We start from the raw sequence: 12,876 nt of genomic DNA on the forward strand, positions 1-12,876 counted from the left end.
GGCTGGTGAGTGCTGGTCGGCACCGATCCTCTGTGTGGGAATCTCTCCGCTTTGCCCTCCGCACCCCTGTGACTGCACTTTCCTCCGTGGCTCCGAAGCTTTCTCCCTCTGCCACCCGCAGTCTCTGCTCGTGAAGGGGCTTCCTAGTGTTTGGAAACCTTTCCTCCTTCACGGCTCCCTGCCACTGGTGCAGGTCCCGTCCTTATCCTTTTTTCTCTGTTTATTCTTCTTTCTTTTCCCCTACACAGGAAGGTAGGGAGTTTCTTGCCTTTTGGGAGGTCTGAGGTCTTCTGCCAGTGTTTAGTAGGTGTTCTTTAGGAGTTGATCCACGTGTAGATGTATTTCTGGTGTATCTGTGGGGAAGAAGCTGCTCTCCGCATCTTACTCTTCCACCATCTTCCCCCTCCTCCTCTCTTGTGTTTCTTGCCTAGAGAAGTTCCTTTAGCATTTGTTGTAAAGCTGGTTTGGTGATGCTGAACTCTCTCAGCTTTTGCTTGTCTGTAAAGGTTTTAATTTCTCCATCAAATCTGAATGAGATCCTTGATGGGTAGAGTAATATTGGTTGTAGGTGTTTCTCCTTCATCACTTTAAATATGTCTGCCACTCCCTTCCGGCTTGCAGAGTTTCTGCTGAAAGCTCAGCTGTTAACCTTATGGGGATTCCCTTGTGTGTTATTTGTTGCTTTTCCCTTGCTGCTTTTAATATGTTTTCTTTGTATTTAATTTTTGACAGTTTGATTGATATGTGTCTTGATGTATGTCTCCTTGGATTTATCCTGTATGGGACTCTCTGTGCTTCCTGAACTTGATTAACTACTTCCTTTCCCATATTAGGGAAGTTTTCAACTATAATCTCTTCAAATATTTTCTCAGTCACTTTCTTTTTCTCTTCTTCTTCTGGGACCCCTATAATTCGAATGTTGGTGTGTTTAATGTTGTCCCAGAGGTCTCTGAGTCTGTCCTCAGTTCTTTTCATTCTTTTTTCTTTATTCTGCTCTGCAGTAGTTATTTCCACTATTTTATCTTCCAGGTCACTTATCCGTTCTTCTGCCTCAGTTATTCTGCTATTGATCCCTTCTAGAGTATTTTTAATTTCACTTATTGTGTTGTTCATCGTTGCTTGTTTCCTCTGTATTTCTTCTAGGTCCTTGTTAAGTGTTTCTTGCATTTTGTCTATTCTATTTCCAAGATTTTGGATCATCTTTACTATCATTATTCTGAATTTTTTTTCAGGTAGACTGCCTATTTCATCTTCATTTTTTAGGTCTGGTGCGTTTTTACCTTGCTCCTTCATCTGCTGTGTGTTTTTCTGTCTTAATTTTTCTTATCTTACTGTATTTGGGGTCTCCTTTTTGCTGGCTGCAGGTTCATAGTTCCCACTGTTTTTGGTATCTGTCCCCAGTGGCTAAGGCTGATTCAGTGGGTTGTGTAGGCTTCCTGGTGGAGGGGACTAGTGCCTGTGTTCTGGTAGATGAGGCTGGATCTTTTCTTTCTGGTGGGCAGGTCCAAGTCTGGTGGTGTGTCTTGGGGTGTCTGTGGATTTATTATTATTTTAGTTAGCCTCTCTGCTAATGGGTGGGTTTGTGTTCCTGTCTTGCTAGTGGTTTAATGTAGGGTGTCCAGCATTGTAGCTTGCTGGTCATTGAGTGAAGCTGGGTCTTTGTTTGAGATGGAGATCTCTGGGAGATTTTTGCCTTTTGATATTACATGGAGCTGGGAGGTCTCTTGTGGACCAGTGTCCTGAACTTGCCTGTCCCACCTCAGGGACACAGCACTGACTCCTGCCTGGAGCACCAAGAGAGTGTCCTCCACATGGCTCAGAATAAAAGGGAGAAAAAATAGAAAGAAGGAAAGAAAGAGGATAAAATAAAATAATATAAAGTAAGATAAAATAAAATAAAGTTATTAAAAAATAATTATTGAGAAAAGAAAATTTTACAAAAGTAAAAGACAAACGAACAAACAAAAACGGATAGACAGAACCCCAGAATAAATGGTGAAAGCAAAGCTAAACAGACAAAATCTCACGCTGAAGCATACACATACTCACTCACAAAAATAGGAAAAGGCAAAAAAATAACACATCTTGCTCCCAAAGTCCACCTCCTCAATTTGGAATGATTCGTTTTCTATTCAGGTATTCCACAGATGCAGGGTACATCAAATTGATTGTGGAGATTTAATCCGCTGCTCCTGAGGCTGCTGGGAGGTATTTCCCTTTCTCTTCTTTGTTCACACAGCTCCCGGGGTTCAGCTTTGATTTGGTCCCACCTCTGCATGTAGGTCATCTGAGGGCGTCTGTTCTTCGCTCAGACAGGATGGGGTTAAAGGATTAGCTGATTCCAGGGCTCTGGCACACTCAGGCCGTGGGGAGGGAGGGGTGCTGATGTGGTGTGAGCCTGCGGCGGCAGAGGCCAGCATGACGTTGCAGCAGCCTGAGGCATGCCTTGCGTTCTCCCGGGGAAGTTGTCCCTGGATCCCGGGACCCTGGCAGTGGCGGGCTGCACAGCCTCCCCGGAAGAAGGGTGTGGAGAGTGACCTGTGCTCGCACACAGGCTTCTTGGTGGCAGCAGCAGCTGCCTTAGCGTCTCATGCCCATCTCTGGGGTCCGCGCTTTTAGCCGAGGCTCGCGCCCATCTCTGGAGCTCCTTTAAGCAGTGCTCTTAATCCCCTCTCCTCTCGCACCAGGAAACAGAGGGAAGAAAAAGTCTCTTGCTTCTTCGGCAGGTCCAGACTTTTTCCTGGACTCGCTCCCGGCTAGCCATGGTGTACTAACCCCTTCAGGCTGTGTTCACACTGTCAACCCCAGTCCTCTCCCTGCGATCCATCTGAAGCCCTAGCCTCAGTTCCCAGCCCCCGCCCACCCCGGTGGGTGAGCAGACAAGCCTGTCAGCCTGGTGAGTGCTGGTCGGCACTGATCCTCTGTGCAGGAATATCTCCGCTTTGCTCTCCACACCCGTTGCTGTGCCCTTCTCCGTGGCTCCGAAGCTCCCCCCTCCACTACCTACAGTCTCCGCTCGTGAAGGGGCTTCCTTGTGTGTGGACACCTTTCCTCCTTCACAGCTCCCTCCCACTGGTGCACATCCCATCCCTATTCTTTGTCTCTGTTTATTGTTTTTTTTTTTTTTTGCCTTACCCAGGTACGTGGGGAGTTTTTTGCCTTTGGGAGGTCTGATGTCTTCTGCCAGCGTTCAGTGGGTGTTCTATAGGAGTAGCTCCATGTGTAGGTGTATTTCTGATGTATCTGTGGAGAGGAAGGTGATCTCCGTGTTTTACTCTTCTGCCATCTTCCTCAACCTTCCTGGAGGTTTCTTTAAAAACTAAAAATAGAACTACCATACGACCCAGCAATCCCACTACTACGCATATACCCTGAGAAAACCATAATTCAATAAGAGACATGCACCACAATGTTCACTGCAGCATTATTTACAATCGCCAGGACATGGAACCAACCTAGATGTCCATCCACAGATGAATGGGTAAAGAAGATGTGGCATGTCTATACAATGAAATATTACTCAGCCATAAAAAGAAACGAAATTGAGTTATTTGTAGTGAGGTGGGTAGACCTAGAGTGTGTCATACAGATTGAAGTAAGTCAGAAAGAGAAAAACAAATACCCTATGTTAATGCATATATGTGGAATCTAAAAAAAAGAAAAAAATGTACCAATGAATGGATTTGATGACATGAGTTGGGAGGGTGAAGGTGGGGCAAAGTGAGAGTAGCATTGACATATATACACTTCCAAATGTAAAGGAGTTAGCTGATGGGAAGGAACAGCATTGCACAGGGAGATCAGCTCAGTGCTTTGAGATGACCTAGAGGGGTGGGATAGAGAAGATGGGAGGGAGGCTCAAGAGGGAGGGGATATGGTGACATCTGTATGCATGTGGCTGATTTGCTTTGTTGTGCAACAGAAACTAACACAGTATTGTGACGCAATTGTACTCCATAAAAATCTATTAAAAAATATATTTTGCCACTCCCGTCTGTCCTGCAGAGTTTCCGCTGAGAAATCAGCAGATAACTTTATGGGAGTTCTCTTGTATGTTATTTGTCATTTTTCCCTAGTTGCTTTTAATACTTTTTGTCTTTAATTTTTGTCAGTTTGATTACTATGTGTCTCGGCATGTTCCTCCTTGTCTTTATTCTGCCTGGGATTCTCTGCAATTCCTGGACTTGGGTGACTGTTTCTTTTCCAATCTTAGGGAAATTATCAGCTAGTATCTCTTCAAAAGTTTTCTCAGGTTCTTTCTCTCTCTCTTCTCCTTCTGGGACCGAAATAATGCAAATGTTGGTGCATTTAATGTTGTCCCAGAGGTCTCTTAAGCTGTCTTCATTTCTTTTCATTCTTTTTTCTATATTCTGTTCCATGGCAGTGATTTCCACCATTCTGTCTTCCAGGTCACTTATCCATTCTTCTGCCTCAGTTATTCTGCTATTGATTCCATCTAGTGTATTTTTCATTTCAGTTATTATATTGTTCATCTCTGTTTTTTGTTCTTTAGTTTTTCTAGGTCTTTCTTAAACATTTCTTGCATCTTCTCAATCCTTGCCTCCATTCTTTTTCCGAAATTCTGGATCATCTTCACTATCATTATTTTGAATTTTTTTCTGGAATGTTGTCTATCTCTGCTTCACTTAGATATTTTTCTGGGGTTTTACTTGTTCCATCTTCTGGGACATAAACCTCTGCTGTTTCATTTTTTCTAAGTTTCTGTGCTTTTTTTTTCCCCCCATTCTGCAGTCTGCAGGATTGCAGTTCTTCTTGCTTCTGCTGTCTGCCATCTGGTGGGTGAAACTATCTAAGAGGTTTGTGAAAGCTTCCTGATGGGAGGGACTGGTGGTGAGTAGAGCTGGGTCTTGATCCTCTGGTGGGCAGGGCTGTGCTCAATAAAACCTTAATCCTCTTGTCTGATGATGGGTGGGGCTGTGTTCCTGCCCTATTCATTTTTTGGGCTGAGGCAACCCAGTACTGGAGCCTACAGGCTGTTTGGTGGTGCTGATGGCCTCCAGGAGGGCTCATGCCAAAGAGTACTTCCCAGAACTTCTGCTTTCAGTGTCTTTGTCCCCACAGTGAGCCACAGCTTCCACCCACCTCTGCAGGAGACCCTCCAGTACTCGCAGGCAGGTCTGTCCCAGTCTCTTATAAGGTCACTGCTTTTTTCCCTTGGGTTCTGGTGTGCACAAGGCTTTGTGTGTGCCCTGCAGGAATGGAGTTTCTGTTTCCCCCAGTCCTGTATAAGCCCTGAAGTCAAATCCCACTGGCCTTCAAATGCAGATTCTCTGGGGACTCCTTCTCCCATTGCTGGACCCCCAGGCTGGAAGCCTGACGTGGGGCTCAGAACTTTCACTCCAGTGGGAGAACTTCTGTGGTATAGTTGTTTTCCAGTTTGTGGGTTGCCCACCCGGCAGTTGTGGGATTTGATTTTATCATGATTGTGCCCCTCCTACTGTCTCGTTTTGGCTCCTCCTTTGTCTTTGGATGTAGTATCTTTTGTGGTAGGTTCTAGCATTTTTTGTTGTTGTTGATGGTTGTTTAGCAGTTAGTTGTGATTTTGATGTTCTTGTAAGAAGGGGTGAGCACACATCTTTCTACTCCACCATCTTGAGCTAATGTTTACTAAATCATTTAAATTTTACTGTTGTTTGCAGTTTTGAAGGTGAATTCACTGCAATTTATCACGTCAGTTTATTGTTTCCTATTGACAATTTTCCTCATGTGCTTTGGGTAGTGTTTGTAGACTTGTCTTGAGAGGGCGCTCACACTCCTTTTCCCCTGACCTCTCTGTATCTAGTCATTTCCACCCATTCTTAGTCCAGAACCAGCCTTTTTGGTGGCACTGGGCTCCTGTGTGGCAATGATTTGGAGAAACTATAAGTGTGGACATGGGCCAACAAGCTGGCTGTTCCAGTTTACTCTGCTGGGCTCTCTGCTTTCTCCTGCTCTGAGACACATGCTGGCTGTATCCTGTGGCATACACTGCAGCTATTTTAAGTTGACTCTCCCTGGTAGGTAACCCCACTCTAGTCGCCCGTCTCTGGTACTGAGCCTGGTTTGGTTTCCCTCCACCGTTGGAGCATGGTTATTCCCTGTCACACTGTACAGATTCCTCCCTCCCTCCTGCCCCCTTCACAAGCTCGGCTCTCTCCCCTTCCCACTCCCCCCTCTCCCCTTACTGATTGGTTGTCTAGTTCCATTAGTTGGTAGGAAAAGAGTGTTAAAATCTCCAACTATGATTATTGAATTGTTTATTTCTTCCTTAAGTCTGTCGATTTTTACTTCATATATTCTAAATTTATTATCAATACATATGTACTTATGACTATATCTGTTTGAATTTTTCTAATTTAAGTGTTTTTGGGGGTGGAGTTAAGATGGCAGAGTAGGAGGACACAGAGTCCACATCTCCTCATAACTAGGGTACCTACTAGGTACTGGTGGGGGACCTCGGACACCTAAGGGGATGGGAAGAATTCCCACATGACTGGGTAGGACATGGGAGAAAAAGAGGGGGGAAGAAAAGTGGAGGCGGGTTGGGACCTGCATCCCTGTGTGGGGCTGTGGGAGGGGAGGGGTTTCCATGCTCAGAGGGGTCCACTTATGTTGAGCAGATCAGCAGGGATGGTGAGGGGGCTTTGGGGGATTGGAGAGGAACGTGGCAAGCATCTCCCCTGCCTACTCAGGCCCTGGTGAGCCTGCTGGGGTCCCGGGGCTGAACCCCCACACCCAGGGGCCGCCTCCATTCACACAGGTCCGAGACCTGAGCCCCTGCCTGCCAAGGCCTCTTCTGGCTGCGTGGGTCCCCAGGTCTGAGCACCCCCCTACACCAAGGCCTCTTCCAGCCTTGTGAGTCCTGGACCTGAGACCCACCTCCCACCACGGCCTCTTCTGGTCACATGGGTCCTTGGCCCAAGCTCTCTCCCTGCCCGCCTAGGCCTCTTCCCACTGTGCTGGTCCTGTCAGACATGATTATGCCCCCCACAAAGCCTCCACAGGCCGCATGGGCCCCGACAGCCCATGTGCTGCCCCACCAAAGCCTCTTCCGGCCAAGCGGGTCCTGGGCCTGATACCAACTTCTGCCAAAGCCTCCTCTGGCCACACAAGTCCTGGCAGTCCATATACAAAAACAAGACCCATATATATGTTGTCTACAAGAGACCCACTTCAGACCTAGAGACACGTACAGACTGAAAGTGGGGGGGTGGGAAAAGATATTCCACGGAAATGGAAATCAGAAGAAAACTGGAGTAGCAATACTCATATCAGATAAACTAGACTTTAAAATATAGACTGTTACAAGAGACAAGGAAGGATACAACATAATGATCAAGAGATCTACCCAAGAAGATATAACAATTATAAATGTTTATGCACCCAACATAGGAGCACCTCAATACATAAGGCAAATGCTAACAGTCATAAAAGGGGAAATTGACAGTAACACAATAATAGTGGGAGACTTTAACACCCCACTTACACCAATAAAGAGATCATCCATTCAGAAAATCAATAAGAAGACACAAGCTTTAAATGACACAGTAGAACAGATACACTTAATTGATATTTATAGGACATTCCATCTGAAAGCAGCAGAATACACTTTACTCAAGTACACACGGAACATTCTGCAGGATAGATCACATATTGCATCACAAATCAAGCCTTGGTAAACTTAAGAAAATTGAAATTGTATCAAGCATCTTTTCCAGCCACAATGCTATGAGATTAGAAATCAATTACAGGGGGAAAAAATACTGTAAAAAACACAAACACATGGAGGCTAAACAATACACTAGTAAATAACCAAGAGATCACTGAAGAAATCAAAGAGGAAATAAAAATATATAGAAACAAATGACAATGAAAACACGATGACCCAAAACCTATGGGATGCAGCAAAAGCAATTCTAAGAGTGAAGTTTATAGGAATACAATCCTACCTCAAGAAACAAGAAACACCTCAAATAAACAAAGTAACCTTACAGCTAAAGCAACTAGAGAAAAAAGAACAAATAAAACCCAAAGTTAGTAAAAGGAAAGAAATCATAAAAATCACAGCAGAAATAAATGAAAAAGAAACAAAGAAAACAGTAGCAAAAATCAATGAAACTAAAAGCTGGCTCTTTGAGAATATATAGAAAAGTGAAAAACTTTTAGCCAGACTCATCAAGAAAAAAGAGAGGATTCAAATCAATAAAATTATAAATGAAAAAGGAAAAATTACAACTGATACTGCAGAAATATAAAGAATCACAAGAGATTACTACAAGCAACTATATACCAATAAATTGGACAACCTGGAAGAAATGGACAAATTCTTAGGGTGGTACAACCTTCTAAGGCTGAACCAGGAATAAATAGAAAATATAAAGAGACCAAATCACAAGTAATGAAATTGCAACTGCAATTAAAAATCTTTGAACAAGCAAAAGACCAGGACAGATGGCTTCACAGGTGAATTCTATCAAACATTTAGAGAAGAGCTAACACCCATCTTTCTCAAACTCTTCCAAAAAATTGCAGATGAAGGAACACTCCTAAGCTCATTCTATGAGACCACCATGACCCTGAAACCAAAACCAGACAAAGGTATCACACACAAAAAACCAACCAATATTACTGATGAACATATATGCAAAAATCCTCAGCAAAATACTAGCACACAGAATCCAGCAAAACATTGAAAGGATTATACACCATGATCAAATGAAATTTATCCCAGGGATGCAAGCATTCTTCAATATATGCAAATCAATCAACGTGATACACCATATTAACAGATTAAAGGATAAAAACCATATAATCATCTCAGTGGATGCAGTAAAACTTTTGACAAAATTCAACACCCATTTATGATGAAAACTCTCCAGAAAGTGGGCATAGAGGGAACCTACCCCATTACAAACCCACAGCAAACATCATTCTCAATGGTGAAAAACTGAAAGCGTTTCTGCTAAGACCAGGAACCAGACAAGAATGTCCACTCTTGCCACTATTATTCAGAGTAGTTTTGGAAATCCTAACCACAGCAATCAGAGAAGAAAAAGAAATAAAAGGAAGCCAAATTGAAAAAGAAGAAGTAAAACTGTCACTGTTTGCAGATGACATGATACTAAACATAGAAAATCCTAAAGATGCCACCAGAGAACTACTAGAGCTAATCAATGAATTGGGTAAAGTTGCAGGATACAAAATTAATGCACAGATGTCTCTTGCATTCCTATGCACTAACAACAAAACATCAGAAAGAGAAATTCAACAAACAATCAAATTTCAAAGAATTAGAACAACCCAGGCAGGTCACTTAGACTTTGCATGAGTCTCAGCATCCTCACCTGTAACATGTGGCTTGTGATGCCTCCCTCATAGGATTACTGTGAGGACCATCCATCCTGTATGTAACATGTCAGGCACACAGTGTTGCTCCCAAGCAGTAAATCGGATTGTTGTCTACTTTACCACAGAGCACAGAGCTACCTTTGTGTGTGTCTTAATCCATTGAACTGCTGTAACAGAATACCATAGACTGACATGCTTATGAACAACAGAAGTTTATTTCTCACAGTCCTGGAAGGTAGGCCTCCAAGATCAAGGAGCCAGCAGATTCAATAAATTCAAGATTCAAGAAATTCAATCCCATTGCAACAAAAAGCATAAAATACCTAGGAATAAACCTACCTAAGGAGGTAAAAGACCTGTACTCCGGAAACTATAAGACACTGATGAAAGAAATCAAAGATGACACACGGATGGATACATATACCATGTTTTTGATTGGAAGAATCGATATTGTGAAAATGACTATACTACCCAAGCAATCTATAGATTCAGTGCTGTCCCTGTCAAATTACCAATACATTTTTCACAGAATTAGAACAAAAATTTTACAATTTGTATGGAAATACAAAAGACCCCGAATAGCCAAAGCAATCTTGAGAAAGAAAAGCAGAGCTGGAGAAATCAGGCTCCCTGACTTCAGACTATACTACAAAGCTACAGTAATCAAGACAGTATGGTACTGGCACAAAAACAGAAGTATTGATCAATGGAACAGAATAGAAAGCCCAGAGAAAAACCCACATACCTATGGTCAACTAATCTATGACAAAGGAGGCAAGAATATACAATGGAGAAAAGACAGTCTCTTCAATAAGTGGTGCTGGGAAAACTGGACAGCTACATGTAAAAGAATGAAATTAGAACACTCCCTAACACCATACACAAAGATAAACTCTAAATGGATTAAAGACCTAAATGTAAGACCAGACACTATAAAACTCTTAGAGGAAAACATAGGAAGAACACTCTTTGACATAAATCACAGTAAGATCTTTTTTGACCCACCTCCTAGAGTGATGAAAATAAAAATAAACAAATGGGACCTAATTAAACTTAAAAGCTTTTGCACAGCAAAGATAACCATAAAAGAAATGAAAAGACAGCCTTTAGGATGGGAGAAAATATTTTCAAACGAAGCACCTGAGAAGGCATTAATCTCCAAAATATGTAAACAGCTCATGTAGTTCAATATAAAAAACAAACAAACAACCCAGCAAAAAATGGGCATAAGACCTAAATAGATATTTCTCCATAGAAGATACACAGATGGTGAAGAGGCACATGAAAAGATGCTCAACATCACTAATTATTAGAGAAATGCAGATCAAAACTACAATGAGGTGTCACCTCTCACCAGTCAGAATGGCCATCATAAAAAAATCTATAAACAATAAGGGCTTCCCTGGTGGGGCAGTGGTTGAGAGTCCGCCTGCCGATGCAAGGGACACGGGTTCGTGCCCCGGTCCAGGAAGATCCCACATGCCACGGAGCGGCTGGGCCCGTGAGCCATGGCCGCTGAGCCTGCGCATCCAGAGCCTGTGCTCCACAACAGGAGAGGCCACAACAGTGAGAGAGGCCCGTGTACCACACACACACACAAAAAAAATCTATAAACAATAAATGCTGGAGAGGGTGTGGAGAAAGGGGAACCCTCTTGCACTGTTGGTGGGAATGTAAATTGATACAGCCACTATGGAGAACAGTATGGAGGTTCCTCAAAAAACTGAAAAAAGAACTACCATATGACCCAGCAATCCCATTACTGGGCATATACCCTGAGAAAAACATAATTGAAAAAGACGCATACACATCAATGTTCATTGCAGCACTATTTACAGTATCCAAGACATGGAAGCAATGTCAATCGACAGATGAATGGATAAAGAAGATGTGGTATATATCTACAATGGAATATTACTCAGCCATAAAAAGGAATGAAATTGGGTCATTTGTAGAGACGTGGGTGGACCTAGTGTCTGTCATACATAGTGAAGTCAGAAAGAGAAAAACAAATATTGTATATTAATGCATATATGTGGAATCTAGAAACATGGTACAGATGAACCTATTTGCAGGGCAGGAGTAGAGATGCAGATGTAGAGAATGGATGTGTGGACATGGTGCAGGGGAGGAAGGGGTGAGTGGGATGAATTGGGAGATTGGGATTTACATATATACACTACCATGTGTAAAACACATAGCTAGTGGGAACCTGCTGTATAGCACAGGGAGCTCAGCTCCGTGGTCTGTGGTGACCTAGATGGGTGAGATGGGGTGGGGGTGGGAGAGAGGTCCAAGAGTGAGGGGATATATGTATGCATATAGCTGATTCACTTCGTTGTAAAGCAACTATGCCTCAATTAAAAAACAACAACAAAAAAAACCTCTAAGGAAGATGTAGTAAAAGAAAAGAAATAAGAGGTAGAGTCTGGAGACTATAACAAAAGAATAAAGAGACCTGGATAATTTTTAAGTGTTTTTTTGTAGACAGTATAATGCTGTCTTTTAAAAAAGTACAGTTGATAACTTCTGCCTTTTATATAATGTATCAGTCCATTTACATGTAATTATTGACAAAACTATATTTAAGGCTGCCATATTGCTCTTTGACCTTTGTTCCTTCTAATTTTGTTGTCCCTGGGCCTTCTTTCCTGTCTTCTTTTGAATTATTCAAATATATTTTGAATCCCATTTAATGCATCCAATGGCTTTTTAGCTATATTCCTTTCCAGTTCCTTTTATTAGCTGCACTGAGAGTAAAAATGCTTAACTTTGCAGTCTATTTAGAGTTAACATTATACCACTTCATCTAAAAATGTAGAAATCTCCTCACTTCTTCCCCCACCTTGTGCTATGCTTTATAATTGCCTTATATATTACATTTACATACATTATAAACTCTTCAAGACATTTTATATTTTCACTTTAAACTGTCAATATTTAAAAGAAATGATATCTTCCTATGTATTTACCATTTCCAAAGCTTGTTATTCCTTCCTGAAGATGCATGTTTTCCTTTGGTATCATTTCCCTTCAACTTGAAGAGCTTTCTTTCACGTTCTTGTAGTACAGGTCTGTTGCCGACAGACACTCACAAGTGTCTTTATTTGACCTTAGTTCTCTCTTTTTTTTTTTTTTTTTTTTGGCTGTGTTTCACAGCTTCCCTGACCAGGGATTGAACCCAGACCATGGCAGTGAAAGTACCGAGTCCTAACCACTGGACCACCAGGGTATTCCCTCACTTTACTTCTTGAAGTAGGTTTTCATGGGATATGGCATTCTAGCTGACAGGGTCTCCCCTCCCCCAGGACTTTAAAGATGTCATCCCCCTGCCTTCTGACTGGTTTGGGAGATGGAAGCTGTGAGTTCCACCCCACTACAGAATCCACCCTCAGACCCCAGGCCGCTTGAGTCTTCAACCTCAGAGTTTGTCTCCCTTGTTTACTCTCCAGAGCCTCCAAGCGGTTGCTTTTACATTTTGTTCAGAGTTTACAGTTTCTGTCGGTGGGAGTGTTAGTCTCTTGGCTT

At 42.5% G+C, this 12,876-nt stretch overlaps 1 pseudogene; it reads left to right on the top strand.

Annotated features, from left to right (window-relative positions):
* Positions 1-12,876, top strand: part of LOC141276709 (histone deacetylase complex subunit SAP18 pseudogene) — a 105,292-nt pseudogene that overhangs the window by 73,396 nt on the left and 19,020 nt on the right.

Source organism: Tursiops truncatus, chromosome 16 (genome assembly GCF_011762595.2).
Source record: "Tursiops truncatus isolate mTurTru1 chromosome 16, mTurTru1.mat.Y, whole genome shotgun sequence".
In the NCBI taxonomy this organism is placed as follows: Eukaryota; Metazoa; Chordata; class Mammalia; order Artiodactyla; family Delphinidae; genus Tursiops; species Tursiops truncatus.